Source organism: Ceratotherium simum, chromosome 37, assembly GCF_057802395.1.
Source record: "Ceratotherium simum simum isolate JZ-2026a chromosome 37, ASM5780239v1, whole genome shotgun sequence".
Classification (NCBI taxonomy): domain Eukaryota; kingdom Metazoa; phylum Chordata; class Mammalia; order Perissodactyla; family Rhinocerotidae; genus Ceratotherium; species Ceratotherium simum.
This window is the reverse complement of record NC_141936.1, coordinates 21,407,301-21,413,375: the sequence shown is the minus strand read 5'-3', so window position 1 is coordinate 21,413,375 and position 6,075 is coordinate 21,407,301. Positions and strand designations below refer to the sequence as shown.

Here is a 6,075-nt window from a genome sequence, read left to right as displayed (position 1 = left end):
TTCATTCATTCAGTAAGTGTATTTAGCACCCCCTGTGTGTCAAGCCCTGTTCCATATACACAGGATAATGAGATGAGTAAGATGAGTTCTCCTCCTTCAAAGAGCTCCATAAAGGGTGATGCATATATTTATTTCTCCTGAGAATATGGCTGAAAGACCACTCTATGAACCTTCCAAAGTCAATAACTACCAAGAATGTCAGCACGAGCTGTCATGAGCACCCCGTCTGCAGGGACAGTGATGATAATGCTGGTGGTTGACCACCTTGAATTGCTAAGTCACAATCAGGCAAATGTTTTTCCTCCTCCACAGTGTCTCGTGCATCGTAGGCAGTTAATAGTTGACAAATCGAAGGAAACAGAGCTACAGTCTCTATGAGGCATTACTTTTTTATTGTGATTACTTATTGTAATATTAATGTTAATAACTAAATTTGAGTGCTTGGTAAGCACCAGGAATAGTTCTAAGTGTACTATATGCATTATCTCATTTAATCCTAACAACCCCAAGAGGTAAGCACTGTCATTCCCCTACTTTCATCCTGACTTGACAGATGCAGAAACTGAGGCTCGGACGGACTTGCATGCCTCATTCCCTGCAAGGATTTCCAGGGGCTCCACTTGAGAACCGCTGACCTGGTTCAAGCTCCTCACTTTGTGAAGCCCACACCACACCTGCAGGCTTTATCTCTTCCAGTCAGTGGCTACATTGCTTTGTCAAGTGACGGCCACAACCCCACAGGCCCCAAATTGTGAGGTCATTTAGTCACTCAAGAAATATGTATTTTGAATTCCCATGTAATGAGAATACAGTGATGAAACAAACACAGGCTCCGTCCTCGGGAGGCTTTCAATCTGGTAGAGTAGATAAAAAATGAACAGAAATAAGATAGAAAGCTTGGAGCAGGCACTGAACCCACTGGGCAGCCAGATGCCAGCACAGGGTCCAGGCTGAGACTGCCCTTCAGCTCCCCCACCTCAAGCTCCCGCAGCTGGACCCCTGGGTTCCAGGTCCTTAGTATGGCTCACACCTTGGAACTGTGGCCTCCTATGGCGCAGGACCCTGTAACCAGCTTCAGTCCGCCAGCACTCATGTCAACAGCATCACGGGCAAGACAATGCCAAAAATTTACTCTGCGGAGCTCAGTGGACCTGAGACATAGAGAAAACACCCAAAGGGGGTGGCACGAAGTACAGGGGCCCAAAGAATGACTGCTTGGAACTCAAAGAATCACTAGAAAGAGGAAGACAAGAAAGAGTTAACCTGAGGGATCAGAAATTGAGCAATAAGGAATTGGCGGAGAACCATGGTCCAAATGACGTACGAGTCACTCCAGCAGGAGAAATACAGAGCTCCCGGCTCAGGACAGCCCCAGCACCCTCAGGCCTCTCAAAGAAACATCAGAGATCATCAAATTCCTCAACAGACGGTTCAAGGTTCTCCATCCTCCTGTGGACTGAGCTGTCCTGTGCTGGGTTGCATCTGGGATCCAGTGACCAATGATAAGTCTGCATCCCTAGACAGTGTGTATTTGGGTTCTGTGCTTGTTCTGCTTGTGGGGCTCTTTGCTTATTACCAAGAGGTGAAAAGCACCAACATCATGGTCACACTCAGTAAATGATTCCTCTCCGAGCTCTTGTCATCTGAGATGCAAAGGAGAACATGATCCCTGCGGAGCAATTGATGCTCTGAGACATAGTGGAAACTAAGGGAGGAGACCAAATTCCTATGGCTCTCAGGTGACTGACTTCTCAGGGAGGTAGGGTAGATATCTGATCTCTCACTGGGAAGTCTGAGCCCCAGTCCTGCTCCTGTGACTTTACTCATGGCAATCCCCTTGAAACAAAGAGCACTGGCTTGTCTTCTACAATGTATGTAAAAGGCACAGCAACTGGCACAGTCTCCAACACAGGCAATGGCACCATCACTGGGCAGATTGCCTCACTGGCTTCAGGAACTGGAAGTGAGAAGGCACCCCTTGCGATTGAGATTGAGCACTTTGTACTGTGGCAGGAGTGGCTGCCTCACCAGCATCCTTTTCTTCATCATCACAGTGTCCATAAAGTATGTCTTGGACTCTGCCATCTTCCTTAGTGGCATCACTGTGGCCCATGTACCTGAGGGTCTCCTGGTCATTGTCACTGACACTCCATTAATGACAGAAAAATGAATGACTGAGAAGAAGAAAAATGGATGGCCTGGTGAAGAACCTGGAAATTGTGGCAACCTTCAGTTCCACCGCTACCATTTGCTCTGAAAACATTGACTCTCGAACTCACAACAGGGCCCGCATGTGGTTTGGCAATCAGATCTAAGTGGCTGACACACATGAAGAGCAGACACACCAACTCTTCTCCTGAAGCTCTGGAATCTGAGCCTCCTTACTCAAGATAATAACACTGTGTAACCAAGTTGAGTTCAAACCAGTACAGGGAAGTATTCCCATCATCAAGAAAGTTGTGGTTGGAGATGCCTCGGAAACTGCCCTTGGAAATTCTCAGAGGTCATTTTGAGTGATGTGATGCAAATTACGAAATGAAACTGCAAAGTGCCTGAAATCCCTTTTGATTCTACCAACAAATTTCAGCTCCCCATGCATGAGACAGATGGACCCCAATGACAAATGCTTCCTCATGATGATGAAGGCGGCCCAAGAAGATCTTAGAGAAGTGCAGCACCATCATTATCAATGTCCTAGAGCAGCCTCTGGACAAGGGCACAGCTAAGGCCTTTCACAGAGCATGCATGGAGCTAGGTGACCTGTGGGAGCCACATTCTGGGTTTCTCTCATCTCTACCTGCAAGCAATCAAGTTCCCAGAAACCTATTCATTTGATAGATACCATGACCTTTTCCACCTCCAACTTCTGTTTTGTGAGCTCTTGTCGGTGATCGGTACCCTTCAGTCCACTGTGCCAGAGTGCTGGGATCAAAGTTGTTATGGCTAGAGGTGTTGTCCATTCATGGCCAAAGCTATTGCCAAGAGTGTAGGCATCATTTCAGCCAACAATGAGAAAGTGGAAGACGTTGAAAAATGCCTCATCACTGCTATGGAGGAAGTTAACAGGTAGGCTGCTAAAGTCGCCATGGTGACCAGTATGGAGCTGAAGGACATAAGTCAGGAGCACCTGGATGAGGCCTGAACCAATCACTCGGAAATCATCTTTGCTCAGACATCTCCCCAGCAGAAGCTGATCATCATGATGGGCTGTCAAAGGCACGTTGCAGTTGTTGTTGTGACAGTGGATGGAGTTAATGATTCTCCAGCTCTAAAGAAGGCAGATATTGGGATTGCCATGGGGGTAGCAGGTTCTGATGCAGCCTAAAATGCAGGCCTCACAGTCTTACTGAATGACAATGACATCTTTGGTTCTCTAGTCCCAGGTAGAGGAAGGCCGCCTAATCTTTGACAACCTAAAGAAGGATATGCTTACACTCTGACCTAGAACATTGCTGAGCTTTGTCCTTTTTTGATTTACATTACTGTTGGGCTCGCCCTGCCCATTGGCATCATTCCCATCTTGTTCATCAACTTGGGCACAGACATAATTCCCTCATTGCTTTATCTTATGAGAAAGCTGAAAGTAACATTATGAACCAGAAGCCTCACCACAAGAAGATGGACAGACTGGTGAACAAGCCACTTGCCATATACACCTGCCTGCACATTGGCCTCGTGCAAGCCCTGGGATCTTTTGTTGTTTATGTCACTATTTATGCACAGTGGGTATTTGGACCAAGCACTCTTATTAACCTCAGGGACAATGGGGAAAAGACAGCGTGAATGACTGGGAAGACAGCTATGGAAAAGAATGGACAAAGTATCAGAAGAAATACCTAGTGTGGACAGGCTACACAGCCACTCTCATTGGCATTTTGATGGAGCAAATAGCATATCTGATCATAAGGAAAACTTGGAGAAATTTCATCTTCCAGCAAGGTCTTTTCTAAAATAAAGGCATCTGGGTAGGAATTGCCTCATAGCTTACCAAAGCATTAATCCTCTCCTATGACCTTGAAAGTGTCACAGCCCTGAATTTCACTATGCCCCTGGCTCAGGATTGGTCTGTGTACATGCCACATGCCACTCATCTTTGGGTGTATAATGGCATGTGAAAAGCCAGACTTTACTGTGGAAGCTGTGGGGATAATGTATTGCTAACACTATATTTTTACCCAAGTCTCCCAACTTCACATTGGTGACGATCTTGAGATCTCTTGTGCAAAAATGATACCATCAAAATTTATACCAAAGAAAGACTAAAACTCCATGAAAGGCACCCAATTGATGTTTTGTACTTTATAGCTGAGATTTGACTGTTTATGTGTGATTTTTATCTCTATCTCCATCTCCCGCTTCAAAATACAGGTATAAGAATTTCAAAGTGATGATGTAGGGAAGAAAAACCTATTTGTATTTACATAGGTTTCCATGATATTAGATAGTCTCGTGGACCCCAGATATCTGGTGGGGTCGTCCTGCTCTTAAGCTCTAGATAGGATTCCTCAAACCTCTACTCTACGTAGTATTGAAGATCCAATGTCCTCCCCAAGATTTCTGTGGCTTCTTGGGGAAATTGATCATTTAGCTCAAAAATTCACCTCAAGGTTTGCAGGAAACGGAGGTAGGGGCAGGGTTACATCATAGGAACATGGATATCTGCCATTTTGACTCTCGGATATTGCCATGGTGTGTCCTGCCATGTCACTTCTCACCCCCACCTCTGGCCATCTCACTAGTCCATTTTTGTATTACCTCATTCCATCTCACCTCTTCTCCTCCCTCCCAGACTGCCCTTCATTCCTACCACTAGAACACCAGTTTGGCTTCCTCCAACTCTCGCTCCAAAACTGAACTCCAAGTCCACTTTGCATATCCTAACTCCACGGGCTCAACTGAACAAAAGGGTCTTTCATTTACCAGGAAGCCATTGTGGTTTGAAATAGTAATATCTATTTCTTGTAAAACATTTGCAAAGCATTTTCCAGCCCTGACATTATGCCAATCATGTTTTATGCTTTGACTTAGGTTTATTCATGTGTGGACCACACAGCTATGTTGACAGGCCCAGAGAGACCTCGTTTTAAAGTAAAAGACATTTTATAAAACAAAGATAGAAAGTATTAAGTGACATAAGAAAGGTCCAGGGATCAGGCTATCTGTAAGTGACTTCTGGCGTCCCTCCCCAATTCTAATTTTCTGCGATTCTAGACCACGTACCATGATGCCCAGTTAGGGGCACAGAAGAGGCTTTAAGGAGGAGGTGCATCTGGGCCAGACCTAAAGAACAAGCAGTGTCAAGATAAGGGGGCCACACTTAAAGAAAAGTGTAACTGATCCCATTTTCCTTTGAATGAATCAGAAGACTTTACAAGTCAATATTGGGACTTTGACGATTCTGGAACATTCTCAATTATCTTTTACCCTTTATGACTTGCAAAATTAGAAGATTTAACTGCCTATCTTTCCAACCTCCTTTCTTTTAAACAACGTTGACTGAGGGCCTTCTGTTTTAGGCAGTGTGCCAGGCACTGGACATGCAAAGATGGAGCCGCCCAAGGAAGGAGTTCAAGTCCAACGGGAAAAATAAACAAGGAAACGAATGTTAACTCAGGCTCAGACTTTCAGTTCCTGCATCCCTGCCGCAGTCTCTGGCCTCTACCACTCAAGTTTAGCATAATATTTAGCCCCTTCTCTAACACACTCAATCCTAAGTCCATTCCCACCAGCATTTGGTGATTTTAATAACTTACATTAAAACTTTCAGGAGTCAGGATTGTCTCCAAGGTCTCTGGCACCCCCCTCACCTCTTTCTCCTTTGTTATCTCCTCACTCTTCTGTCAGGAAGAGGAGAAACAAAAATTCCCCTCCTCGTCCTGCACACAGCAGCTCCGAAGGCATCTTTTGTTACTTGAGCATACCCTTGGGTGTTCCCCTCCACCCATGGTGACTCAAAATATTTCTTCCAAGTAAATACGGGGCCCTCCCCAGAAAGAGTTCCGGAGAGAGAGGAAAGGGGGTCTCCATCTGTGCTCAGAATGTGGTGGGTCTGGTCCAATACAAGACAGAAGAGGC

General features: G+C 45.4%; 1 pseudogene; it reads left to right on the top strand.

The window, feature by feature from the left end:
• The first annotated feature begins 1,099 nt into the window (after window positions 1–1,099).
• LOC101397839 (potassium-transporting ATPase alpha chain 2 pseudogene) lies at window positions 1,100–4,115 on the top strand (annotated as a pseudogene).
• Window positions 4,116–6,075: the final 1,960 nt, after the last annotated feature.